The sequence below is a fragment of the Delphinus delphis genome, chromosome 12 (genome assembly GCF_949987515.2).
Source record: "Delphinus delphis chromosome 12, mDelDel1.2, whole genome shotgun sequence".
Classification (NCBI taxonomy): Eukaryota; Metazoa; Chordata; class Mammalia; order Artiodactyla; family Delphinidae; genus Delphinus; species Delphinus delphis.
The window spans coordinates 34,118,819-34,146,617 of NC_082694.2; the positions used below are offsets into that span (position 1 = coordinate 34,118,819).

Here is a 27,799-nt window from a genome sequence, read left to right on the forward strand (position 1 = left end):
ATGAATCAACATTTATCTGGAATATACAGTCTTGACCTAAAAAAAAGTCATCTGTCTTCCATGTCCTGTGATGTTTTGAGGATTCTGGCAAATATGTCAGTTAAACAAACTTCTCTCATAATCTAAATACTGTCTGTTCGAGAGAGGCTTCCAATGTTTATAGCCCATAAGTAAAGGAAAAAAAACCCTGGTATTTAACCAAGAATAGTGCTCTTGAAAATGTCTCTGAACAAAGTGTTTAAGCAAAACTTTGGCTCTAGATATTTTCAATTCCTTATTCGTCTCCTGATTCTTTTTTTCAATGAGGTATTTTGGTACGCCATCATTTCACTCTTTTTCTTGAAATTAACGAATTCATTTCAAAAAATTAACGCCTGACTAGTGACCTGGTCATACAAACTTCCTTAAGAAACAGTTGAGAAGAAAACATCACATTTTTATGAACCCCATCTCCTGCCAGCGGCCTCGGAGGAGGAAGACCATTATGCATTGTTATCAGCGTGGTGTAATTTGACTGTTGACAAAGTATCCGTGGCAGTGAGAATGAGCGCAGTTAGAAGTGTGGCGGATTGTAATCAAGAAGATGCTTAGCTGTGCAACACTGCATCTTGAGCAGATTTGAATCAACATTGCCTTAAGGGGACACACACACACATACCAAAAGGAAAAAAAAATCCATTAATTTTTAGAGGGAAAATTAGAGTGGCACTTAATGAAGTAAAATTTGACATGCGTTAATTGCTCTGCAGCTCCCCTAATTAGAGATTTTCAAATTCTTTTATTGCTGTCACTGTGATGGCACATCGTCTTGCCGGACAAATAGTGAAATTGTACATTCATTTGATCAGGAAGTTTTACGGAGGAAGATTGGACTGTATCCTCGAGCCCACTTCCAAACTGTGGACAGCTGGAGAGCAAAGAGGGGTTCTCAGCTTTACCTTCAGCACAGATAAAAATAGGCTTATTAAAATAGTTTCAGTATGAGACTTAATGTAAAGGAAGCAGGTGCTGATGCGATTTCCTTAAACAGATGGAAATGTTCCTCTGGTACTCATGCCTCTGTTTCCGATGAAAGATTTCAGGTGGAAAAAAAAGCTAGCGAGATGCTACATTATACACACATTCTTATATTTCTACTTATGTTCTTCAGAAATCAGAGACAGGAGGATTTTGAAAGGCCGTGTCATGTTTTCCCCAGGTCTGAAGTCTAAGGCAAACAGTACTTTTGATCCCCTTCTTAATCTTAAAGTAATTATACTGCTGTTTGGCCCTCAGCATGGCACCAAATATGATACAATAATAATTTTGGTTTCCCTTTTTCAACCCCTCTTGTCTAGCCCTTGAACCTCTCTTAATTCATTAACATATTGAATTTTTTCAATTTTCCATTTTCTTGCAATAACAATATTAATGCCAGGGTGAAAGCTTGATTGGAGCTAAATTACTTGTTACCTGCTGGCGTTTATTTATATGGCATGGAATTATAAAGCTTTGCTATTGTCACGCCTTGGGCGAATTGTTTATGACACCAGTAATAGGAGTAATTGTTATTGTTGAAATTACCTGTCAGCTACCCATAGCAGTGGCCCTTGTCCCACTGACAAATAGTGACAAGGGAGAGGTATCCTCCATGCGTCCCCCTGATGGCTTCTCCTCTGATAATAAGAAGTGCAGGGCCTCTGATAATTTGCCTGTCACTGTTGAGTGCAGCTCAGAGAGAGTTGGCCAAATTGTTGTCATTCACTTTGACAAAGACAGCAAAATGCTCCCGTGCAGGGGGAGGATTATCAAAATAAATGAAATCGCTTACACCCCCTTTGTTTGTTTGGCTCAAGAATTGCCTGGCTTTGTATGAGGTTCTGAAATTAGGGTCCATTTCTTCTGGGTATCGTGCTGTTCATACTAAGATGAGGATCCCAGGCAAGAGAGGCATTTTCTAAGACTCACTGTTTTGCAATTTACATAGGTTATGAAAAAATTATATTCAGGTATAAAGAGAGTCAATAAAATTGTAACAAGAAGTCTAAACATGTGGTTGAATACCTTAGTTTAAAGCATGTGTAAAATTCACACCTTTTTCTCTCCTGCCTTCCTTCTATCCCTCTTTTTTTCTTTTTTGACCCACGCCGGCATTCAAATTCAGTAGGTGTTCAAAAGCACATATTTCCCGGTTGCGATCAAGTTTTCTTTAAAAGTGTGGAAATCTGCATCTCTGACTCTTAAAGCCTTAAAAGATTACCCAGTCAAATTTAGGATTATTATTTCAAATGGCTGTTTCCTTTCCATAAATTATCTTTTATTTATATAATATCTTCACGTGTAAAGAGAGAAATGAAACGTAGTTCCAGGTACGCAGCATCAATTTTCACAGGCTAACGGAGGAAGCAAAATGACTCTGTTATTGCCAGAGTTCAAATATAAATATTTGCATTTTAAAACCCCTTGGTTGCAGCCTGTGAACCTGTCACAGAAGAGAGAAGGGGACAGGAGAGTGAGGGATGGTGTCTGGGGGTCTCCCCATCTGAAAGAAATGGGCTTTAAAGTAATCAAACCTCTGCTCTTGTAAAAGCCAAAATCATTCTCACCATTTCACCAAAGGCATCATTTTACGCTAGGAAGATTCTTATTTTTAAGGGGCCTGTGAGGTTACTGCTCGTAGGTCTTCTTGACAAATCCTTGCCATTATGAGAAGTTGCAAAGAAAAGAAAAAAGAACTAGGATAAATGTAAAAATATTGGCTCCTTATAGGGTAGTAATCAGCTGTTTATTGGTCTCTACCAGACACGTAATGACCAAGCCCAGTGTTAAGTGCCAGCAACATGGCCCTGGGCCCTTCCCTCCTAACACTGGCCATTATCTGATTAAAGAACCTCCAAAGAAGTCACTATTGCATAATTTTATGGGTTTTAACAGTGCAGGTTGGCTGGCAGGAAAACTACCTAGGAGGGTTGATAAAGCAATAGTGAAATGATTTTATTTACTCCACTTATACCTTGCTCTCTGAAAGTGTCTCTGAGTATCTCACACGCTGGTGGTGGCAGAAGACACCTAAAATTGGTTCAAATAGGAATTGTGTGAGAGGTAGGGGAGGCACGGGGGTGGGGGGACAAGAAAAGTAAAATTATCTATCTCTTAAAGCTTTTCATGAGCTGCACAATTTGAAGTAATTAACAACATCGTTACAGGCATCTAGACCTTGTCTTTGGCGTTTGGTATTTCCAGCAGGTAAGTTTCTAGCAGTGCTAAAATCATACATGCGATAATATGATGATGGGAATAAAGTGTTTCTAATTCTTAAAAATAGTGTAGTTTCTAAAGGCAACCACTCGCTGGTTAACGAGTGTTGAATGCCCCTGATTAACAAGTGGAAGGCAGCGACATAATTAAGAGGTTATCTGTAGTCATAAAAATGCTCAAACCTGTCTTAGAATGTGATCCCTTTAACAGATAATTTTTAAGAATGTAGCATGTCCTCGTTTTCTCTGTCGAGACACACGTTAGTGATCCCAGGAGGGAAAATAAACATACGTTTTTAAATGAAGATATTTTAAATGTACCCCATATTTCAGTGTGTGGCTGTAACTTGGTCTTTTTTATGTTCTTCCTATAAAACCTAAATTAAGCCTCTTAGGAGTGGTTTTGCTGTAGGTTTCATCTAAAAACACAATACATTTTAAATGATTCCAGTACTTGAGCGCACTTTAACATGTAATCACTAATGTGCATTCTCTCCCCTCCTCTTCCAAGCGTCAGCTCTTCTAAAGGGATGAGACTTCTTTAAAATTTAGCTTCATTTGAAATAGAAACTTTTAACAAATAGTAATTGCTCCTGTAGCTCTATTGATGAAATGACTAGCAGCAAATCTTTTCTCCTCTCTCTCTCTCTCTCTCCTGTAACATTTTGAAACACCCATCAGTGTCAAATGAAACTGCACACATCTCCTTTGCTGCTCTAAATAAGGCTCAGCAATGTTAAGAAAAATGTCAGAAAAAGCTCAGTGGATTAAAGTAACATTCTGCACCATGTCACCGAGAATGGCAGGGCAGACTGGTCTGCATAATTCTGAAAGATATTTTGTGTAAAATGCTTCCTCTATAAACGAAATGAAATTTTATTTGGAAAGATTTAAGATTGTATTTGATCACCTACAACATTCAGTTCTTTTTCTAAATCTCATTATTCCTTAATATGCCTTTGGTGTGTATTTTTAAAATTAGAACAATAATACACTCTTTGTAGAATGTTTCTCCACCCATGTGCAGCGTTAAAATACATTGTGAACTCGTCAATGCATTTTTCTTTTCTTTCTAAAATTCCTAGGATGTTCATTCAGTGAAAGCAGTAAAAACTCTGGCTCTTACACATGTAAATTCATTGAACTAATCAGTCCTTTTTCCCCCCCTAAATAAAATTTGTATATGACTTTGGAGATTTTCAGCACAGTTCATTTAGTGATATCAAAAAAACATAAAGCATTTACATTTCATTCATGTATTGAAAATAAATGAATGGTTTGAGGATTTTAGTTTGTTTTATTCTATTTTTCTAAAGAATACTCAATTATTGAAAAAAACGAGTACAATGGTAGTAAAACATCCCACAGTATCATAAGTATGTAATTAAAGCTTAGCAGTTAGAAAAGAAAACATCTTACAAATTCAATACTAGATACCAATAGACATGACAGGATTAGTTTCACAAAAACAAGGTAAATCTCCACCGATTTTAAACAAACTTTTTCAAAACAGGTTAAAAATGAATTTAGACAAATTTGTCTCTTAACCTTTAAAGATTTCCTGCCTGTTTTTGTATGTCCTTTATTACATTAATTTTTTATTTAAATTACACCATTAACTGGATATGAATTTATCAAGAATACATGTATTGATTTATAAAACAGTACCATTAATTATTATAATAGCTAGATGTAGCTGATATTACAAAGCCATTTAAAGCTTTTTAATATAACTCGGACATACATAGATAGATAGGCATTATGGACACGACTACAATTCAAACTGGCTACCAGCAGTTAATGAAATCCTTGATTTATATTCTAGTTTAGAGATTGATTATATTGTTGCTTTGTAAAACTATTTATATTATGCCATTTTTCAAAGGATGTCTCAATAAAAAAGCTAAATAAAATATTCAGTCAATTCCCAAAGCAGATTTTGTTTTCTATATTTTAAATGCTAGTGAAAATAATTGATTGTGTGTGTTCCAAGCTTTGTCCTTTCCATTCCAGAGGTGGCTTTCCTGATGGGAGACTCGTTTGCAATGCACACTTTCACACACTCTTGGATCCTTGCAGAAACAAACCCCTTCTCTTTATTTCATTAGCCGCCCCCCCCAAACAACAAACCCATGTATGTTTCACAAAACCCATGCATCAGGACACATAAGTCTTTTTGGCATCTTTTCTGTTATGCATTTTTTTTTTTTCTTAAGGTTGTGGAAAACTGGGACTTACCCCAAAGCCGCAAAACAGGCAATCACGAAGGAGTATTTGGGTAAGAATGCAATCTGAAGAGAGAAAAAAAAAAAAATGAGGAAGAATATAAGCAAATAACAGTTACACTTTCAAATTGCTTTTCAAATGTTAATTAGCCAACGAATAGGTTGAAAGTTAAATTCTTTTCACATTGTACTTGGTTTGGGTCTCCTAGTCTCTTTATTTATATCACTTTTCCTTGCCTGGCAACATATGTTACCGATTTATTATAGTATTTTTACTGTTAGCAGACAAATCTAAAAGCTAGCTGAGAAGGCTAGCTTCATCTGATGACTTTAACAACAACTGCAGGGCATCCTTGAGGGTGAGCCAATAGGCTCTTTTGAAGCTATAATACTATTAACCATTTTGATGCTGAAATATTTCTTACAGCTAAAGTTGGTTCTGTCTTTGTAGGCACTCTGGGTTTTACAGACACAAAAGGTAAATGTAAATGATTTGTTTTGCAAATATTTCAATAGCCTTCTAGGCACTTTCCTCCATGTGTCTTAAGTGCCCTAAAAGCCGTATGAATGCTGTGGCTTCTTTATTTCCCCCTTTCTTTTACAGGACACTGAAATCTGGGCACAAAGTGATAAGTAAACAGCTATCAAGCATCACGTTAAATTGTCACTTCACCCTCCCCCATGCCATTAATTTTCTGCTATGCTATTAAAGAAACAAACATTCTTTGGAGTTTCAATGATCGCATCTTTCTGACATATGTACAGCCCAGAAAAGTAAACTTCAAATGAGATTCTTTTTTGGCTAAAAACCTGCAATTCCTTTCCAAATTAGAGATGTCATATATTATGGTTATTTTAATGGATATGTAATAGTAGCCAAAAATTTATGCCTTTTAATACGCATACAAGAAAACGTCTGTTTCAGAGCTGTATTTGTTGACTAAAAGTATTCACTTTAAAGTTGCCAAGTAATAAACTTCCGTTTTTGATCATCTGTAATTTACTTCACTCCAAATTGTCTAGTCATTTTAACTTAAAATTTTTATAAACGATCTCCTTTTCCACTCAAATATCTCATGCGGAGTTCACTTACAATTTCAGGTAATTACATTTTATAGAAATTCTCTTGCACATGCATGACTTGAAAATTTTGAAATTAAATCTTAAATATTGGAAGCCAGCATTTCTTATCTGCAAGATCTGGCTCAGTAACTAAAATTTCACATCATCTTGATATTAGAATTCAACCAATAAAACTGAGATATGCATGGCAGTAGTTAGGGGTCTGGCTGTGAAAAAGTGAATTTTGCGGTCCTGGAATGCTCTCTGTACCCCTGGGATCCAGAAAGCGCTAAGACATACTGTCTGTATAAACATATCTAGTATAAGAGGTTCTGCCTGCAAATCGTAGCAATGACTCTGCTCTCCAACATATTTAAGAATACACAATCATACCTGGTTTTAAGACAAAACTGCAAAATTGCCTTCAGAACAAGTGGTGAAATAACCACCATCTATCTAACCATTCACCTGATTCTAATATTTTTATTGAATAAAAATATTTTTATTTATTCATCCCTTGTACTTCGATATACGTTCCAAATTTTATTTTAGTATTAACTATAATGACCCCATCAAAATGAGAAGAAAAATTTATATTTTTACACATATAGTTATACAGTTTCATCCTAGTCTAATTTAGGATAATGTCTAAGTGGGCTTATTATTTATATCTATTATCAGATATTTACTGTATTTATTTCTTTGTCCCCAAGAGGCATCTTATGGTGACGGTGGGTAATTTTAGGTCAGAAGCAATTATGGTCAAAAGGATTTCAGCTTCAGAGAATGAGGCTAACTTTCCAAAGGCATAAATGCACAGCAACTCCAAAAAATGACCATATATGTCATTGGGGTTATGAATACCCAGGCAACTCACTTGCTAGTCCTGTCATTCCATGAATAAACCATCCCATAAATGTGCCTATTAGGACACATTCGTTTTTAAATATTAATTTTCTTAGAAGAATGAAGGGAGACAATGCTGTCGGTGGCCCTAGAGTTTTCTTCTTCTAAAAAAATTATATTCTTCAACCAAAACTGAATCTCCAGCAGAGTTTTATCCCCATATTTGGAAGCACACCAGCTGTGTACATGGGGCTCCAGGCCCCATGTTGTTTGTTGCTGAACTTGACGCTCTTCTAGACCAGGCCCTCTGCTCTGTGACACAGTGCCTTGACAGATGGGATGGGATGGACTGTCCCTTAGTCTGTCCCCATCCACCCGTACCTACCACATTCTTTCACTCTCGTCCACCCCAAAGCAGGTGCCTTTGAAAGGCCTGAATGTAAGATACAGTTTCCTCTGGTCTCCCAGCTCAGGTTCTGTCATTACCTTTCTCTAATATATCTAAGCAGCCCCTTCCAGCGACTGGTCCGAGCCTAAGCTGGGATCTCCCCTTTCCTGTTGTTCCCTCACCTCTACCCCGACCTCCAAGGGCCACCCCCCTGCTTTCTGTTTTGTCCATCACCTCAGTTTCTTTTCCCCTGTTTCTGACCTGCACTTTTTCTGGATCAGACGCAGGCAGGTTGAGAGGTAATGAGAACCAGATGGACAGAGTGCAGAAATTGCCCAAATGGGTATGAGAATGTGGGAGCTGTCAGGCATGGAGTGAAGCTGGAATTTTTCAGCAATAAAATGGGATTTATCGCCACTCTACCACAGTCATTGCCGACAACCGTTTACCTTGACAGAAACCCCATTCCAATAGGCCACGCCGATGCAGATTCTTTTTTCCAAAGAGTGATGATTGGTATTTGTTCTAAGGCTCAAATGGCCTGCACTAAAGGTGAAGCATTAGGCCAAAGTCCTGTATTCCCCACTGAGGCAAATGAACCTGCTAAAATAAGTTCCTTCCACAATGGCTGTGTAATTGAAACCAGAAAGTGAGAGAATTTGATAAATTGCTTGACCCTGAAGGAATGTTAAGGTCATAAATTTTCATTGCATTTTTTCCTCTCTCTTTTTTTTATTTTTATATATTGATTATATTTAGTATTTGCTTCGAAATTCAACAAGCTTACAGATCATCGGTTGTGGTCCCAGGGGAGAGCACAGTAAATCATCAATTAAGAGGGTAGGGGATAGTCTCCCCTCATCTTCCGAAGAGGAATGGCAGCTCCTCAGTATTCCAAGGACAGTCATGGAGGTGTCTTCCATCTCAGAATTATTCCAACTTAGCACGCAATTTGTCCTGGCACGGACAAAGTAAAATCCACAGGAAAGATTTTTCTCAGAAGGGTGCTGCTACACTTCTATCATTTAAGAATGATGAACTGTTAAGATGCTGGCAATACATTTGCGGCCATCACACCCACATACCTTTTTCCCTCCTGTAACCTAAAAATAAGAACAATTGGATTTTAGCGAAAAACCATGATCCTCTTTTTTAGAGGATCACGTGGGAGTGTGCCTGTGTGCGTGTGCGTGGAAGCATCATGCTTCTGAGCGCTGGTTTTGGCAAAGTCCACTTGAGATTTTTCAAACTTACTTTTGTTAAAATCTGGATGATCTTAATGTGGAAATAAAACATAGGTCATAAAAACAGTCCAAGCCACATGTTACAGAATATAAAATGGACTGAAATACTGAAGTCATCGCATAGCAGCAAATTTCTACACATCTTGCTTGAAGGTTTTACTTGTTTTTCTAAAAAGTGAATGAATGAAGCTTGCCAGCATTTTAATTTAGCTGTATTTTCCACCGATTGTTTATAGTGATACGATATGAAGATATATACTCTCTCAACCTGAAGCACATTAAATAATTTATTGATAGCCAAAACTTCTCGTCCTTGAAATTTTTAAAGAACAGTCTATCTCCTGGGTATTTATGTGCTTGGCTTGTTCTCCCTGTTAAATAAGTAAAATCAGAAGTATTTGATCACTAATGTATACATTTTATGTTCAGAATTTTCAGGATTCAGGAGATCCCAAATGGGATACAGGGCAGAATTTTTGACTGACGATTGGGACAATTTCCCTAATTTAGGAAAGATTGGTTCATGCTGATTTATTTTCAATTATTAATTATCAGTTTATTGATTGAAACCAATACTAGCTCTAGGATGTATAAGAATTAAATAACCACATGCATTTTTTTTCAAAATCATCTAAACTGTATAAGTAAAAGATAATTTATGCTTCATTCTATAAAGTATTATCAGTAGGGGTGAGACTAAATAATATCTAGTCCCATATCCTACTTTCTTTTGTTCAAATGTAATATCACCAACGTATATTGAGTACATATTTCTATGTCAAAAAAAATTTTTTTTGTCAAGTAAGGAAAGAAAGAAATTCCAAATCCTTCTTATTCAAAAAGACAAAGGCCAGAGAATTTGTGAGTGATATAAAATAGTAAGTAGTACAAGAGCTGTTGAAAAATCTTGGAAACTGCCACCAAAGTACAGGGGAAGGTGAGAATTTTCATGTTATTGCTTAGATGTGTATAAATATTCTAATAAGAATTCAGCAACAATATGTTTTCATCTTATAGCAGGGGGACCATGATGTACATATGATCTACTTTTAATCTTGTGGCTTTGTCAGTGTTAAAAATGGAACTTGGGAGGGAGACGCAAGAAAGAGGAGATACGGGGATATATGTATATGTATAGCTGATTCACTTTTTTATAAAGTAGAAACTAACACACCATTGTAAAGCAATTATACTCCTATAAAGATGTTAAAAAGAAAAAAAAGGAACTTCTTCCGCGCTTAAAAATTTTGTCACAAGGCTGTTTCAAATAAATAAATATATGTACACATATACATATATATAAGCATAAATAAAATATGAACAGAAAATGGCTTCAATCACTAACATTTTTGCAAACTAATGTTCAGCTGATGCAACTCAATTTTATTTTGCATCACATTAGTGTCATAATGGTAATGACTAGCCTTTATTCACTAACAGTTTGAGTCAGCACTTTGAGACATTTTCAAATTAGGTCATACTGCACATTTGTGTCTGATACAAAGGTTGATTAAGAGAGCTGCACAGTTTTAAAGTGATGCGGTGTGAGTTGAATTAAGTTCTCTCTGATACTTACGGGAAATGTGAGCCACCATAACTAAGCAGAAATAATGTATGGGCTATAGGGGGGAGAATATATTTCCACAGAGAGCTTGAAGTCATACTCATTTACAATTTCACAAAGTCCTCTGTCTGTTATGGAAGAATTCTATCACGGGGCCTAGAAAAAAGCAATGAATTACAATAAGGACACTGGAGGCCTGGTCCCCAGACCTGTTTCAGTGAAAGTCAGTTTTTGCCTTTATGTCCCTTTTGATCGTCTCAATAAAGACCTTTTTTTTCTTCTAGACACTGTCTACTGCTTTTCTGAAGTCAGAATGATCCGGTGTCACAACCAAACCATTTACCCATAATACAACGATTCGGAGCCCAGGCTAAATTGCTCTATGCAAGCTAGACCTGGGGAAAATAAAAAAGTCTACTTAAAGTGATATTGGCATGGCAAATCCATAATCTCATCAAAAATCTGAAGAAATAGGATTTTCTTTAGTTGCCCAGCACTTCAAATAAATTGTAGAAATGGCCCTACAGGGCAAAGTAACTTTTAATTGGGTTTAAGGAGAACAAAAATAAAAGCTGAAACTCTTTGATTGTTGGTTTGTCCAAAAGGGCAAAAATAGCCGTTATTATTAACACTGTATTCACTTCATGTTGCCCTCTCCATAGCATAAAAAAGCCACAGAAGATTTTCTGAATATATATATATATTTTTATTGTGCCAGTGGCCTTAAAGAAACCTGGAGAGAAACCCAAACAGTGGATGGCATTAAACTGAAAGAAAGGCTCATTGGCTTGGCTAGCTTTGGTCCCAGGATGCAAAAGAAGTTACTATAATTCTCTTGCACGTACACTTCGCTTGCTTTGCAATAGCATCCTGAAACATAATGCAATCAAATCACATTTTATTTCCATAAGTCTGGGACAGCGTGCACTGCCTTGCCCCCTCCAGACCTGTTACCTCCAGTTTATTCTCCGTTTCTTTCCATCTGAGTTTTCATAGAAATTTGGACTGAACTTGTTTTCTTGGGCAAGACACCTAAGTAAAGTAAGAGGAAGGGTTCCACCCAAGAGAAGGTATACATGTTGATTGTTTTAAAAATAAATGCGTTTAATTAGGAACATGAAGTTGTAACGGCCACAATCATTCTCAATGTTTATAAATGTGTTCATATTCCAGTTTCCTGAAGATTTTTGCAATGAAAGAAAAACAGCTATCAAATCTTAGAAGGACTATAAACAAGAACTGGAAGGAAAGAAGAAAGGAAGGGAGGGAGGAGGGAAGAAAGAGGAAGAGAGATTGGCTTCAGCCCCTTCCCTCAATCCCAGCAAAGGTCTGTTCATTAGCCACCTACCCCTCTTCGCTGACTTCTGTCCTTCAGCTGTGAAAGGTCACAGTCCATGAAAGTGATACATGAATTTGCTTCCTTCACCTTTGCTGATTTCTTGTTGCTTCTCATAACCAATATTTTTAACATTATAACTTGAATTTGAATAACCCCTTGTTCTTGCTAAACTCCAGAGGTTGCTCTGCCCAGCCCTGATGATTTATCACAAAAACAAGGCTCGTGAGTATCTTCAAGTGGAATTTCCTGTGACTCCGATTAAAACACAGATATTCCTGGATTCAGAGCCTGCCAATTAATACCCGAAGCGGTGGTGGCACTATGTCTCAAGCACGTACATTTTCATTTTCAACACACCCCTGGTGTGTGCAATCACTTAATTTACATTTTCAAAAGGTCACTTGTGGTGCTAGCTGGAATGAATTGTATATTTTACTTATTTTGCAGTAGGCTCATTTGCCCGGCCAGGGAGACACACTTTTCCCAGCCACTAGGATGACATAAATCTGAATCAGCCATCATATAACAACGAATAGGTAAAAGTAGTTTTGCTATTTTGTTAAGCAGTTACGAGAATACTTGAGTTTCTCCAACAGTTTAATTTAGCATATGAGAATAGCATCTAGTGAGCTATTTTTATTAATAGTGGGTTTTTATTATTATTTTGCAGAATGGATACAGCAACATTACCAGAGTTCAATATGACTTTTGATGATCTGGTGTGCAGTGACTAAATAAGGTTAATCTTCATTTTATATGCTAATTGGATATTTATAATCTCTACAGCATATCCAATTTAACGATTTTATTCTCTGTTGTTCAGAAAGTATTTCTTATTAGTGAAAGAGAGAATACCCTTACGTTCACCACAGAGGCTAGTTTAATTGGGCTTGAGTGCACTGTGTATAATTAGTCCACTTCTCTAATATTTCATCTATAATTACACAATGAATAATGTGCTTAAATTTCATAAAACTAGTGGGTTTAAAGAAAGACTTCCAAAAAAATGAGCATTCTGTTTTCAAGCTTTCCCAAGCCTTACTAAGAGCCTGATGAAAATATGGCTGAAGCCAGTATGAATTTCTTGAATGGTGAATGGATGCCCAAAGCCTCTGAGGCTAAAAGCAAAAATAATGTCCCCTCCAGCTCCACTCATCTCACCCAATGACAATGTTAGCAGCAGGGCTGCTTGGACCAGGCCCAGCTGCCACTGGAGAAACAGGATCAAAGTCCCCACATGCTATATTCCCAAGGTCTCTGCAAATGTCAGACTGCAAGATGGAATTTTGAATGGCAAAGCTGTTTTGTTTGGAGTTTGGGTATTTTTATCCCCCCAATATTTAGAACTCTTTTGGGCAAACTCATTCCAGACAACAGCCTATGAAGTTGTATCATGGAAACCAATTTTTAATTTTGTTAGGGAATGTGATCACATAGAGAAAGAGGGGAAAAAGAGAGAGAAACTGGTATATGATTTTGAGGGTTCCTCTACTGATTGGAGTTAGTTGGACCTCTGAGTGTACATGTATGTATTGTTCATCTTAGTTCAAACAAGGCTATTTTTACACTAGCACTGTAGTTACTTGCAAAATTTGAAAAAAAAAAAAGACTTCAAGGACAAAAGAAAAATGTATTATGGGGTTTTAGGAGAGTTTTTTTCAAGGGCCATAGGAAGCCTCCGTTTTCAGTGCTATCCAGCTACGGGGAGTTAGCCAAGGTCAACAGCATGTCCACGTGGCCTCTTCAATGTGCCTTCTCTTATACCCCTAAAATATACTTCCTATAAGGCCCTTACATGGTTCTTACTTCCTCACTTTGCCTTTGAACGTGTTTGTTCCACTTCTACCAAAGAGAGTGCCAGTTGCCAAAATGACTACTGTGACCCAGCAGCCCACCCACTGGCCAAAAAAGGGCCTGAAGACTTCAAAGAGAATCTCTTATCTTTTGAACCAATAACTACAAATGAAAAAGCCATTGGCTGTGGTTGAGTCAGGAAAATAGAATCACCACCAGGTACTTCAACAGAGGGATATAAACTAGGGACCTAGTTACAAAAGCATTGGAAGAACTGAAAGGCTACCTGGAGACCACCAAGAGTTTGGCAGTAGCAGGAAGCCACTGCCACCCCTAGATCTACAGGACCAAGGGAAGGGGGCGGGCTCTGGGACCTCAGAGGAGATGCTGCCATTGCCAGAACCACCTCCAAAGCAGGCTGAAGGTTGAGGGGTTGGGATTTCCCAGTCTCCCCTCCTCCTTGCTCAGAATCTCCCTCTGTAGAAGGGAGATTGCAGATGGCAATGTGCTTTGCAGGGCTAAGCCCCCTAAAATACAAAATAGCAAGGAAAGGGCAGGAATGGGTTTAAGAGTGAACAGGTAAATGACCAAGCATAGCTCCTTCTCAACAGCCTTAAGACTTTTGTATGAAGATAAAATTCTCAGCAGATCCCTGTGTGAGTATAGTAGAAGGAAATTGATATTTATTTTGGTTTCAAATTCCTAAAATGCTATCTATACCAAGGAGCACCAGCTAGGAAAATGGCTGTCATGTTAAAGATAAACTCAAGCATAGTTTCACTGGCTGGATTAAAAAGGGGTACAAGTGCTTAAAAAGTTGAGACCACCCTCAGTCCCAAACCCTTGAAGTTGTTTGTCAGGGTAATGTATCAATTTCTACCCCAGCGTGGCCCATGGGCAGCAGAGTGAGGCACAAATAGAGGTCAATCTTGACTTCAACATGCAAGCAACCTAAATGTCCATCGACAGATGAATGGTTAAAGAAGATGTGGTACGTATATACAATGGACTATTACTCAGCCATAAAAAAGAATGCCATTTGCAGCAACATGCATGGACCTAGAGATTATCATACTAAGATACTAAGTGTAAGTCAGAAAAAGACCAATATCATATGATATCGCTTATAGGTGGAATCAAAAAAATGTAAAAAAAAATATACAAATGAACTTACTCCCAAAACAGAAAGAGATTCACAGACATAGAAAACAAACTTACAGTTACCAAAGGGGAAAGGGGGAGGGGAGGGATAAATTAGGAGGTTTGGATTAATATATACACACTCCTATATATAAAACAGATAACCAGCAAGGACCTACTGTATAGCACAGGGAACTGTATTCAGTATTTTGTAATAACCTATAAGGGAAAAGAATCTGAAAAAGAATTTATGTATATAAATATATATATATATATATATATATAACTGAACCACTGCTGTACATCTGAAACTAACATGATATTGTAAATGAACTACACTTCAATTTAAAAAAATCTTGACTTCAAATTCTCTGGTTTCCATGGATTTTGTACACCCCAAACTTTGCTTGAACAAAAATAGGTTTTGTCCAGAGACATTTTGCTGTGCCCTGAATGAACAGCAATTCTATGTCCTGTGCCCCCCTTTTCACGGCACTGCTGCCCCATAGCCAGATCAACTATTTAAAAGACATTGTTTCTATTGTCTTCATATCCCTTAAGCTCCTTTCCCTAGACACCAGCTAACACTAAGGGGGCTTGTTGTTCAGGCTCAGGAACAAAGCCTCCTTGAAACCTAGACACAGGTACACTTTTCAAGGTTTAACATCCTATCTTCTTGTTCCTCTATTTTCTGTCATATCACTTGCCCATTAAAATGCATGGTACAGTTAAAAGAGATTTGCATTTGGCCCTACAAAATGAAGAATTCATAAGTTGGCTTTTTTTTTCCTCCTGAAAAGAATCCATATTACTTGGAAAGGGAAAGGCCAAAGGGAAATTATTGCTATTTTAGACAGCAGCATAAATTTTCTTCCTATTTTTAACCTAGGTTTTAATTTAATAAGTTTTATGACCCTTATATTAAGTACATATGTTTTACAAGACATTGTGTCCCTCGAGTCACCCTGAATTTGCTCTACTGTACCAGAGTTAAATGAATGAATATTGTGTTTCTGATTGTAGTTCATCCTGTATTTGATCCTTATAATATGCCTGGTAAACCTTCACAAAAACAGAGAACGACAACACAACTTAATGGCCATTTAAGGCTAGCATATACTGTCTTAAAATAAGCAAATGAATGGGTGTCCCTTTGAAGTATTTTAAATTTCAGATTTCTCTCCCACTGGTGTTTATAAAAACAATTAAGGACATACAAAATACTGGAAATAGTCTCTGGTCTTCAGAATTGGCAACTAAACATACAAGTCCTTTATGTGTTTATTCCATTGGCCAAGGCAAAGGTAAATTTCCTTCAAATTAAACCTTCAAACTTGAATATGGTTCTCTTTTTGGTAATCTGAAGTGATACCAATTTTCTTACACAAGATGCTCCCACTCATTTGAAAATGAGTTTGATGCTATTTAAACATAAAGAGGGTCCCACCAATCCTGAAAAAAAAATGATTATTTGAATAATGACTCTGGTTATTTAAAAGAAAATTTTGAGTTCATAGCAGAATGGAGAAAATCACCTATAATATTAGTGTAGAGGGAAGTGCAGTAGTTAGCAGTTAGTTAATAAAGAGGTATATTTTCCTGAGCTCATGTGGGTGGGGGAAGGAGCTAGGGGAGCAAAGCTCAAAGTTGAGCTCAAAGCTGTGTGTGTAAACATTGCAAAAATGTAACAACCTTGCACTAGTGACAAATTTTGTTTTTTAGTTATTAAGATGTAACAGATTTTCACATCCTACCAGAGTACAAGAGTTACTGCTTAGCTGAATATTCATCCAGAAAATCTTTATAATGTAATAAAATTTGTTTTGAAATATGCTTTATAACTTTTCTGCTTCAGTTCTGATTTTTAAAATGGTTTTCCTACCCATGCCAAAGTTTCATAAATCAATAGCCTACTAAAAGTGCATTTGAGGTCAATGGATTAAGGGTGGCACAAACTCAAGTTGGCAAAAATTAGCCTTTATACCACAATTTCAGATTATGTGCCAGACTATATAACTGTGTACATTTAAATTTAGTAATGGATCCAAACCAATTCAAGAAGTCATTCGTTTCTTTTCTGTTCATTTTGTTTGCTTTTGTCCTACTTCAGTGACTTTGAAGGACATGACTTTAGTGTAACTGGTGAGTCAGTAGAACCTCCCACAAAGCTCTACATAAGAATTGATGACCTTCAAGATGGTGGAGGAGTAAAACGTGGAGATCACCTTCCTCCCCACAAATACATCAGAAATACATCTAGCTGTGGAACAATTCCTACAGAACACCTACTGAACGCTGGCAGAAGACCTCAGACTTCCCAAAAGGCAAGAAACTCCCCACGTACCTGGGTAGGGCAAAATAAAAAACGGAGACGAAAGAATGGGGACGGAACCTGCACCTCTGAGAGGGAGCTGTGAAGGAGGAAAAGGTTCCACACACTAGGAAGCCCTTCATGGGCGGAGATGTGGGGTGGGGGGTCGGGGTGAAGCTTCGGAGCCACGGAGGAGAGCACAGCAACAGGGGTGCAGAGGGCAAAGCGGAGAGATTCCCGCACAGAGGATCACTGCCGACCAGCACTCACCAGCCTGAGAGGCTTGTCTGCTCACCCGCCGGGGCGGGCGGGGGCTGGGAGCTGAGGCTCCAGCTTCGGAAGTCGGATTCCAGGGAGAGGACTGGGGTTGGCTGCGTGGACACAGCCTGAAGGGACTAGTGCGCCACAGCTAGCCGGAAGGGAGTCCAGGATAAAGTCTGGACCTGCCTAAGAGGCAAGAGAGAGCACAGCCTAAAGTAGCTCCGGAGATGGCTGTGAGCTGCGGCTATCAGCACAGACCCCAGAGACGGGCAAGAGACGCTAAGGCTGCTGGTGCAGCCACCAAGAAGCCTGTGTGCGAGCACAAGTCAATATCCACACCTGCCCTCCCGGGAGCCTGTGCAGCCCGCCACTGCCAGGGTACCGTGATCCAAGGACAACTTCCCCGGGAGAAAACACGGCACACCTCAGGCTGTTGCAATGTCATGTCAGCCTCTGCTGCCGCAGGCTCGCCCCGCACTCAGTACCCCTCCCTGCCCCTGGCCTGAGTGAGCCAGAGCCCCCTAATCAGCCGCTCCTTTAACCCCATCCTGTCTGGGCAGAAACAGATGCCCTCAGGCGACCTACACACAGAGGCGGGGCCAATCCAAAGCTGAACCCCAGGAGCTGTGCAAACAAAGAAGAGAAAGCGAAACTTCTCCCAGCAGCCTCAGAAGCAGCGGATTAAATCTCCACAGTCAACTTGATCTGCATCTGCATCTGTGGAATACTGAATCGACACTGAATCATCTCAAAATTGAGGCGGTGGATTTGCGTGATTTTGTCTGTATAGCTTTGCTTTTACCATTTGTCCTAGGGTTCTGTCTGTCTGTTTTTTGTGGGTTTCTTTAGTATACTTTTTAGTTTTTGTTATCATTGGTGGATTAGCTTTTCGGTTTGGCTGCTCTCTTCTTTCTTTTTTTCTTTCTTTTTTAATTTTTAAAATTTTTAATAATTTAAAAAAAATTTTTAAATAACTTTATTTTTTTATTTCTTTCTTTTTTCTCCCATTTCTTCTGAGCCATGTGGCTGACAGGGTCTTGGTGTACCGGCCGGGTGTCAGGCCTGTGCCTCTGAGGTGGGAGAGCCAAGTTCAGGACACTGGTCCACCAGAGACCTCCCAGCTCCAAGTAATATCAAATGACAAAAGCTCTCCCAGAGATCTCCATCTCAATGCTAAGACCCAACTCCACTCAACGACCAGCAAGTTACAGTGCTGGACACCATACACCAAACAACTAGCAAGAAAGGAACACAACCCCACCCATTAACAGAGAGGCTGCCTAAAATCATTATAACGTCACAGACACCCCAAAACACAGCACCGGATGCAGTCCTGCCCACCAGAAAGACAAGATCCAGCCTCATCCACCAGAACACAGGCACTAGTTCCCTCCACCAGGAAGCCTACACAACCAACTGAACCAACCTTAGCCACTGGGGACAGACACCAAAAACAACGGGAACTACAAACCTGCAGCCTACGAAAAGGAGACCCCAAACACAGTAAGTTAAGCAAAATGAGAAGACAGAGAAACACACAGCAGATGAAGGAGCAAGGTAAAAACCAACCAGACCAAACAAATGAAGAGGAAATAGGAAGTCTACCTCAAAAAACAAATCAGAGTAATGATAGTAAAGATGATCCCAAATCTTGGAAATAGAATGGAGGAAATACAAGAAACATTTAACAAGGACCTAGAAGAACTAAAGAGCAAACAAACAAAGATGAACAACACAATAAATGAAATTTAATATTCTCTAGAAGGACTCAAGAGCAGAATAACTGAGGCAGAAGAACGGATAAGTGACCTGGAAGATAAAATAGTGGAAATAACTACTGCAGAGCAGAATAAAGAAAACAGAATGAAAAGAATTGAGGACAGTCTCAGAGACCTCTGGGACAACATTAAACACACCAACATTTGAATTATAGGGGTCCCAGAAGAAGAAGAGAAAAAGAAAGGAACTGAGAAAATATTTGGTGAGACTATAGTTGAAAACTTCCCTAATGTGGGAAAGGAAATAGTCAATCAAGTCCAGGAAGCACAGAGAGTCCCATAAAGGAGAAATCCAAGGAGAACCATGCCAAGAAACATATTAATCACACTATCAAAAATTAAATACAAGAAAAAATATTAAAAGCAGCAAGGGAAAAGCAACAAATAACATACAAGGGGACCTCCTTAAGGTTAATAGCTGATCTTTCAGCAGAAACTCTGAAAGCCAGAAGGGAGTGGCAGGACATTAAAGTGATGAAAGGGAAAAACCTACAACCAAGATTACTCTACCCAGCAAGGATCTCATTCAGATTTGATGGAGAAATTAAAACCTTGACAGACAAGCAAAAACTAAGAGAATTCAGCACCACCAAACCAGCTTTACAACAAATGCTAAAGGAACTTCTCTAGGCAGGAAACACAAGAGAAGGAAAAGACCTACAATAATAAACCCAAAACAATTAAGAAAATGGTAACAGAAAGAAATGGCAACATACATATCGATAACTACCTTAAATATAAATGGATTAAATGCTCCAATCAAAAGACATAGACTGGCTGAGTGGATACAAAAACAAGACCCACATATATGCTGTCTACAAGAGACCCACTTCACACCTAGGGACACATACAGACTGAAAGTGAGGGGATGGAAAAAGATATTCCATGCAAATGGAAATCAAAAGAAAGCTGGAGTAGCAATACTTATAGCAGATAAAATAGATATCAAAATAAAGAATGTTATAAGAGATAAGTCCCGGACTTTGGACTATACTACATAGCTACAGAAATCAAAACAGTACGGTACTGGCATAAAAACAGAAATATAGAACAATGGAACAGTACAGAAAGCCCAGAGATAAACCCACACTCATATGGTCACTTTATTTTTGAAAAAGAAGGCAGGAATATACAATGGAGAAAAGACATCCTCTTCAATAAGTGGTGGTGGGAAAACTGGACAGCTACATGTAAAAGAATGAAATTAGAACACTCCCTAACACCATACACAAAAATAAACTCAAAATGGATTAAACACCTAAATGTAACGTCAGACACTGTAAAACTCTTAGAAGAAAACATAGGCAGAACACTCTATGACATAGATCACAGCAAGATTCTTTTTGATCCACCTCCTAGAGAAATGGAAATAAAAACAAAAATAAACAAATGGGACCTAATGAACCTTAAAAGCTTTTGCACAGCAAAGGAAAATATAAACAAGATGAGAAAACAACCCTCAGAATGGGAGAAAATATTTGCAAATGAAGCAACTGACAAAGGATTTATCTCCAAAATTTACAAGCAGCTCATGCAGCTCAATATCAAAAAAACCTAATCCAAAAATGGGCAGAAGACCTAAATAGACATTTCTCCAAAGAAGATATACAGATTGCCAACAAACACGTGAAAGAATGTTCAACATCACTAATCATTAGAGAAATGCAAATCAAAACTACAATGAGGTATCACCACACACCAGTCAGAATGGCCATCATCAAAAAATCTGTAAACAACAAATGCTGGCGAGGGTGTGGAGAAAAGGGAACCCTCTTGCACTGCTGGTGGGAATGTAAATCGATACAGCCACTATGGAGAACAGTATGGAGGTTCCTTAAAAAACTAAAAATAGAACTACAATATGACCCAGAAATCCCACTACTGGGCATATACCCTGAGAAAACCATAATTCAAAAAGAGTCATGTACCAAAATGTTCATTGCAGCTCTATTTACAATAGCCAGGACATGGAAGCAACCTAAGTGTCCATCGACAGATGAATGGATAAAGAAGATGTGGCACATATATACAATGGAATATTCCTTAGCCATAAAAAGAAACGAAACTGAGTTATTTGTAGTGAAGAGGATGGACCTAGAGTCTGTCATACAGAGTGAAGTAAATTAGAAAGAGAAAAAAATACCGTTTGCTGACACATATATATATATATGGAATCTAAAGAAAAAGAAAACAACAATGGTTCTGAAGAATCTAGGGGCAGGACAGGAATAAAGACACAGACGTAGAAAATGGAGTTGAGGACACATAGAAGGGGGACGGGGAAGCTGGGACCAAGTGAGAGAGTGGCATGGACATATATACACTACCAAAAGTAAGCTAGATAGCTAGTGGGAAGCAGCCGCATAGCACAAGGAGATCAGCTCGGTCCTTCGTGACCACCTAGAGGGGTGGGATAGGGAGGGTGGGAGAGAGCCGCAAGAGGGAGGAGATTGGGGATATATGTATATGTATAGCTGATTCACTTTGTTATAAGGCAGAAACTAACAGACTATTGTAAAGCAATTATACTCCAATAAAGATGCTTAAAAAAAAAGAATTGATGTTTATTTCATAATCATATATAGGCTCAAAAATGGATATGTTGTCCTGCGACTCTATTGCCAAAAGAAAGAATCCATTATTTTCAAAAGGAAAGAATCTCAGCTTTTCTATATTTCATTTCAAAACTAAGTGGCCAATATATTAGACCTGTTTGAAATCTATTTAAGTATCTGGCACCTTGTAGGTTGTTTGCCTTTAAAAGGGTTTTTTTGTTAGTTTTTAGAAAAAAGGGTAAGAATCTCCATTATCAAGAAACTCTTGGTCAGTCCAACCATCCAAGTCATGGCCACACGGCTGAGAAACACAGGTTAGAATGGAATGTTGGCATTAGGCTTCAGGAAAACAAGGCCTGGCCATTTTAGCCCGTCACAGAGAACTCCTGGTCACCTCCCAAGGGGCAAATTGATGTCAAGTTCTGCTGTCTGTCAGGATTAAGTGCCTGTTTGCTTTTTTCACTAACATGTGGTTTGAGAACAAAGCAGCTCAAATCTCCTCAGCCCCTAACAAAGCATCTCAAATTGCTGAGTAAAATTCCTTAATCCCCCATCTTAATCTGAAAACACCAGCAGCGCCTGGTAGAAAACTGCGGTCTCTTTTTGTGCTACTCTCCACTCCACCCACCCCCATCTTCCCCATTCCTGACCACCTCCTCCTCGGCACAACCATTCACATGTACATTCAACTCCCCCCAAACGCGATTCTTCAGTGGAATATTATCACATTTGAAACCCAGGTCACTTGGTCCAAGATCTTCGTGCTGGCTCTAGGCATTTTTATTCCTTATTCACTTCATTTTCAAAAGTAAAGGGAAAAAAAAAAATAAAGATCATCACAGAGAGATGAATTAACCACCTTCACATAACCTTGAAGGTTATATGTACACAAATAGTATTGTCATAAGTTTTAATGACAGGGCTTAACTGCTTGTTTGCAATATGTGTCAACTCTCAGTGAGAAGTCAAAAAGATATGGGGATCTTACATACCAATTTAGAATATTTTTAACTAAGGTAAGAGAAGGAAGCGAAACTAACTTCTACGACTGGTTGGACACTGTGAAACAATCTTTGTTAACACTTGGCAAAAGAATTAGCAATTAGAAAATATTTTCCATTATGTGCATACATTCACTGAATATTAACGATCAAGACTTTATCTGTTGACTAGAGTGGAAAGGCTCCAACCTTTTGCCACCTTAATTTGCAAAGTGTTGAAGTCTGCAAGTTGAAGTACATAAAACCTTAATTTCTGTTAAAAAAAAAAAAAAAGCCTTATGATTTCAACACTTTATTTGTGCTATCTTTTCTTACCAATTTTAGTTGAAAACAGAATTGGTAGTTTTTTCTTGGGGGGATTTTTTGGAGCAGCTGCTAAATTAAGTTCTGGTTTTAGGGAAGCTGGGATTCATGGCAGTTATCTTTGTTTGTATTTTTCTGTAAGAAGGTTGAACAAGATTCACCATAAAAGATAAATAAAATCAGAAAACTCTACTCCTTCACTCCAAACATTTTATTCAATTGAGCACCAAGTTAAGATAGATCCTGATCTAGTAGGCTCTCACACCTTCTCCCTTCTCTTTCACAAAATCCTCCTCCCTAACACAAGTGAATAAAAGCCCTTTCCCTAGTAATCTTGGAGTCTGTTGCAGTATGTATGTCTCTGAAAAATGGTAATAAAGCTTTATAGAGAAAATAAAAAATAAGAGAGCGAAAACTTCCCAACACCACAAACATCTATGAAAATAGCACCTGTTCTATATTTAATAGTATCACTTTCTCCATTTTTCTTCCTGGCATTTTTACTTTCTGCAAGGTTGGGTTAAGGGAAAGAGCAAAAGGAGAAGATGGGAGGTGTATGCCAACAGCCTAGTTCTAGTTCAAGCTTTCTTCGCCAACTGTCCTTTTGAGAAGTTAACCTCTATTAGAAAAAAATATATAGTATTGGAATCCAGATACAAAACAGCACATTTTTCTCAATAAATTCAACCATTCCTATAAAACCCCTACTTAGGGCTTCCCTGGTGGCGCAGTGGTTGAGAGTCCGCCTGCCGATGCAGGGGACACGGGTTCGTGCCCCGGTCCGGGAAGATCCCATGTGCCGCGGAGCGGCTGGGCCCGTGAGCCATGGCCGCTGAGCCTGCGCGTCCGGAGCCTGTGCTCCGCAACGGGAGAGGCCACGACAGTAAGAGGCCCTTGTACCGCAAAAAAAAAAAAAAAACAAAAAAACCCTACTTAAATAGTAGAAACAATACCCCCTCCCAATTCAGGAATGATTGTCCTTTACAAATGTCAGATTTTTAATCTCATCACTTTGAATAGGAGGAAAAGAGAAAATCTGGACCATTGCTGCAGCTCCTAATCCATAAATCCTCAAACATGAACCTTTCTACCCTAAACCCAAGGTTAGAGGCAATGACCTTGAATGACTTAACTAGAGCAATAATCCCAGAAAAGCTTCATAGTACATTACATAATACATGGGTAAAAGCATGGACTCTAGCCAACCTATCTATGTTTGAATCCCAGTTCTTCTATTTCCTAGCTGTGTGGCCTTGAGAAAGTTAATCTGTGCCTCATTTTCCCCTGCAAAATGAGAATAATAGTCATACCCAACTCACATAAACATTAAATGAGTTACTATTTCTAAAATACAAAACTGTCTGCTATAGGAATGTTTGATTTTTAAAAAATTTACACCTTTCCAAGTTAATTTGAAAATAAGATCTTTCTTTTTCTACTCTATTCAAGGAAAACACTTTTTACATCCTAATGTGACAGCATGGGAGGAAAAGAAATAAAATGGTGGGAGAAGGTTTTTGCCTAGTTAGTTTTATCATAACAAAATTTCTGTAAAGGATAAAGTCCAAAGCAAGAGATGCTACAAATTGCATAAGGACTACAGCAACATCATTTAAAACATTTGGGAGAAACTCAAAACATTCCTCAGGCTACAGTTCTTCTGTACAGGATGTACTACCACTGGAATTCTTAAAGGCTTGCTCCACTGTGAGCTCGTGAAGCCAAAGCCAAGGGTGCCATTCTCAGGCCCTCTAGTTAATTTTACCATATCTCACAGGTATAAACTGCTCCTAAACCTGAATCATCTTTCTAAAAACATATGTTTGCAGTCACAGCAAATCAGGGGAAAGGTACCAGTGAATCAACATCAATATAAATTGATCAAACTTTCAAAATAGATTTCTTAAGAATAGCAAGGCTACGTGTAGAATGTACCACACATTAGTATTCCCCCAAAAAGTCTTCCCAATCATGTCTAATTATAAGCCCAAAGAATACCTGAAACTCCTCAAAAACTGGAGGATGTATAATAAACAGAAAGCCAGCTAACACTGGTTTTCTAGTTTTCATAAAACTGGTAGAGAACAGTGAGGTCTTAGCCACACAAGTCTGAGGATTTTGTCGTTTATCTCACCTCTTTATTCATTGCTTAATGGAACTTTAGTTTTCTAAAATCGGAAAGAATGAAGGAAAGGAAGGAAAAAAGAAGGAAGGAAGGGAGGGAGGGAGAGAAGGAAGGGGGAAAACTGAAAATAACCTAATGGTCCATCAATAGGTAATTAGCCATGGGCTATGGAACTATTAAAAATGACCGTGTGTGTGTGCGCGCGTGTGTGTGTGTGTGTGTGTGTGTGTGTGTGTGTGTGTTGTCTTGCTGGCACTCATGGCATATTCTTAAGTTAAAATGCAGATTAGAAAACTGTATGCATAAAATATCTCATTAATAATCTTATACTGATTATATGTTGAAATAATAATATTTTGAGGAGGTTGAGTCAAATAAAATATGTTGATAAAATGGGTAAAAACAAAGAAGAAGAAGACCGTGTGCATAGTATTATTTCACTTGGGAGAATTTTTTCTCTGTTGTGTATAGGAAGCAAAATCTGAGAGAAAACAAAATTAAAGAGAATAATGATTATCTGTTCGGAGCATTTTCCTTTCTCACTGTTTTCTCTTTTCCCACCTGTATTTTCTCTTATTTGTATGAGCTGTACACTTATGATGTAAAACCCAGGTGGCCACAACTGAAATGTCAGCTCTGCATGTTTGTGCCTGAACAGAGAGCACCATTTCCATCTGTTAAATTCCGATTACACGGAAACCTAGGTACAGCTGCCAGTGTTTCACATAAATAAATGCATAAATGTATGCATTGTTATATGCAGAGATTCACACAAACTTAAAAAAATTATGAATCGTTAGGATTATTATTAGTAATAATTACCCACATCTGATCAGAACTACCATATCAGTCATTCTCAGGTTTTAAGGGGTATGAAAATCCCCTGCAAGGCTTCTCAAAACCCCAACGGCTGGGCCCACCCTTAGGTTCTCATTAAGCAGGTCTGGGGGTGGAGCCTGAGAATCTGCATGTCTAGCAGGTTCGCAGGAGATGCTGGTGCTTCTGGTCAGAGAACCACTGAGAACAACTGACATATCAAGGCTATTCTGCTTGAATGATGGAAGTCTAAGGAGGAGTGGATGCCTCTGTGTTCGGGTGTGTTCAATTCTACTCTGAGGACGATGGTAAACAGCTGTTCTTCCTCCACACTGGAGAGAAGAGAGGAAATGGAATTAACCTGCACGATAATAATTTAGGTTTACTTAGAGGGGAAATGTCCCTCCATACGGATTATTAAGCACTGAGACGGGCTCAGAGGGTTACTAAGAGGAAGTGTTTGTTATCTGCCTCCCTAGAGGTTTTTAATAACTTACAGACCTTACTTGAATGGTGAGGAAGACAAAAGAGAGGACATAAGTGGCACCAGTTATTTTCAGGGAGACCCAAACCCATTCCACTACCTTTTGGTGAACAGGGATAACTAAATACTTTCTCTTCTTCCGCTCCCCAAACCGAGCGATATAAAAATGTTCTGTTTTTTCTCACTTCAAGGAGAGTGTTTCAGATTCATGGAACATGAAACAGTTCAATTTATACCCTTTCCTTGAGACATAAGAACAGATCAACCAGGACAAGATGCTTTTCTGATTTTCTTTCTCCCGTGCTGGGAAAACACCAAATCAAGAGGTTTACATCTATCTCCTTGGAAGAAAAAGCCCAGACGTCAACTCAGTAAAACTTACAAAAGGCTGCTTTCAACATAGGCTGGGAGCTTCCAGAGAAAATCTTTGGAGAATGAAAACAAATTCAGTTATATAGCCCACTCAACTAATTTTCCTTAGGTTAAACTCTTCATTCTCAGCTCTTTGCTATCTCAGAGTACAAAACCAGTCACAGTCAACAGCTGACACTTGCCTTCATTCACTAGACATCTGGACTTTTCTCATCATGGAACTTGGGAAACTGACATACCACATTCCCACCGGCTATGAGAGCTTGGACTCTGGTGGGTGAGACAGCTGGATTCAGAGCCCCATCCACCATTCCCTGCCTGTGTGACCATGAGCAAGTCATTTAATCTCTGCGTTTCTCCTCTGTAAAATGGAATCAATTCTACCTGTCTCCCTGGGCTGCCTTGGCGATTTAATGAGATGCAGTGTGGAGAGAATCTTAGCCCAATGCCTGCCTCACAAATGTTAGCTGTGTCTCCCTTCAAAACCTAGTCCCTGGGGCCTTCCCTGGTGGTGCAGTGGTTGAGAGTCCGCCTGCCGATGCAGGGGACACGGGTCCGGGAAGGTCCCACATGCCGCGGAGCGGCTGGCCCGTGAGCCATGGCCGCTGAGTCTGCGTGTCTGGAGCCTGTGCTCCGCAACGGGAGAGGCCACAACAGTGAGAGGCCCACGTACCGCAAAAAAAAAAAAAAAAAAAAAAAAACCTAGTCCCAGAGGCAAAAATGGTCTGGACAGAAGCCATTTGATGGCTCTTAAGTCTAATTCAACATTTGTTACCAAGCCAATTTTTTTTTTTTTAATTGGCTGCGTTGGGTCTTCCGTTGCTGCGCGCGGGCTTTCTCTAGATGCAGCGAGCGGGGGCTACTCTTCGTTGCGGTGCGAGGGCTTCTCATTGCGGTGGCTTCTCTTGTTGCGGAGCACAGGCTCTAGGCACGCAGGCTTCAGTAGTTGTGGCAC

At 38.8% G+C, this 27,799-nt stretch overlaps 1 long non-coding RNA gene across 2 annotated transcripts in view; it reads right to left on the reverse strand.

The window, feature by feature from the left end:
- LOC132435411 (uncharacterized) overlaps positions 1 to 17,524 on the reverse strand; it is a 31,965-nt gene extending 14,441 nt beyond the window's left edge. For both annotated transcript variants that reach the window (XR_009521531.1, XR_009521532.1), the window contains exons 1-2: positions 17,420 to 17,524; positions 5,475 to 5,527 (exon numbers count right to left, since the gene is read on the reverse strand). This is a non-coding gene — a long non-coding RNA (uncharacterized lncRNA). The remainder of the gene's footprint in view (positions 1 to 5,474; positions 5,528 to 17,419) is intronic.
- Positions 17,525 to 27,799: the final 10,275 nt, after the last annotated feature.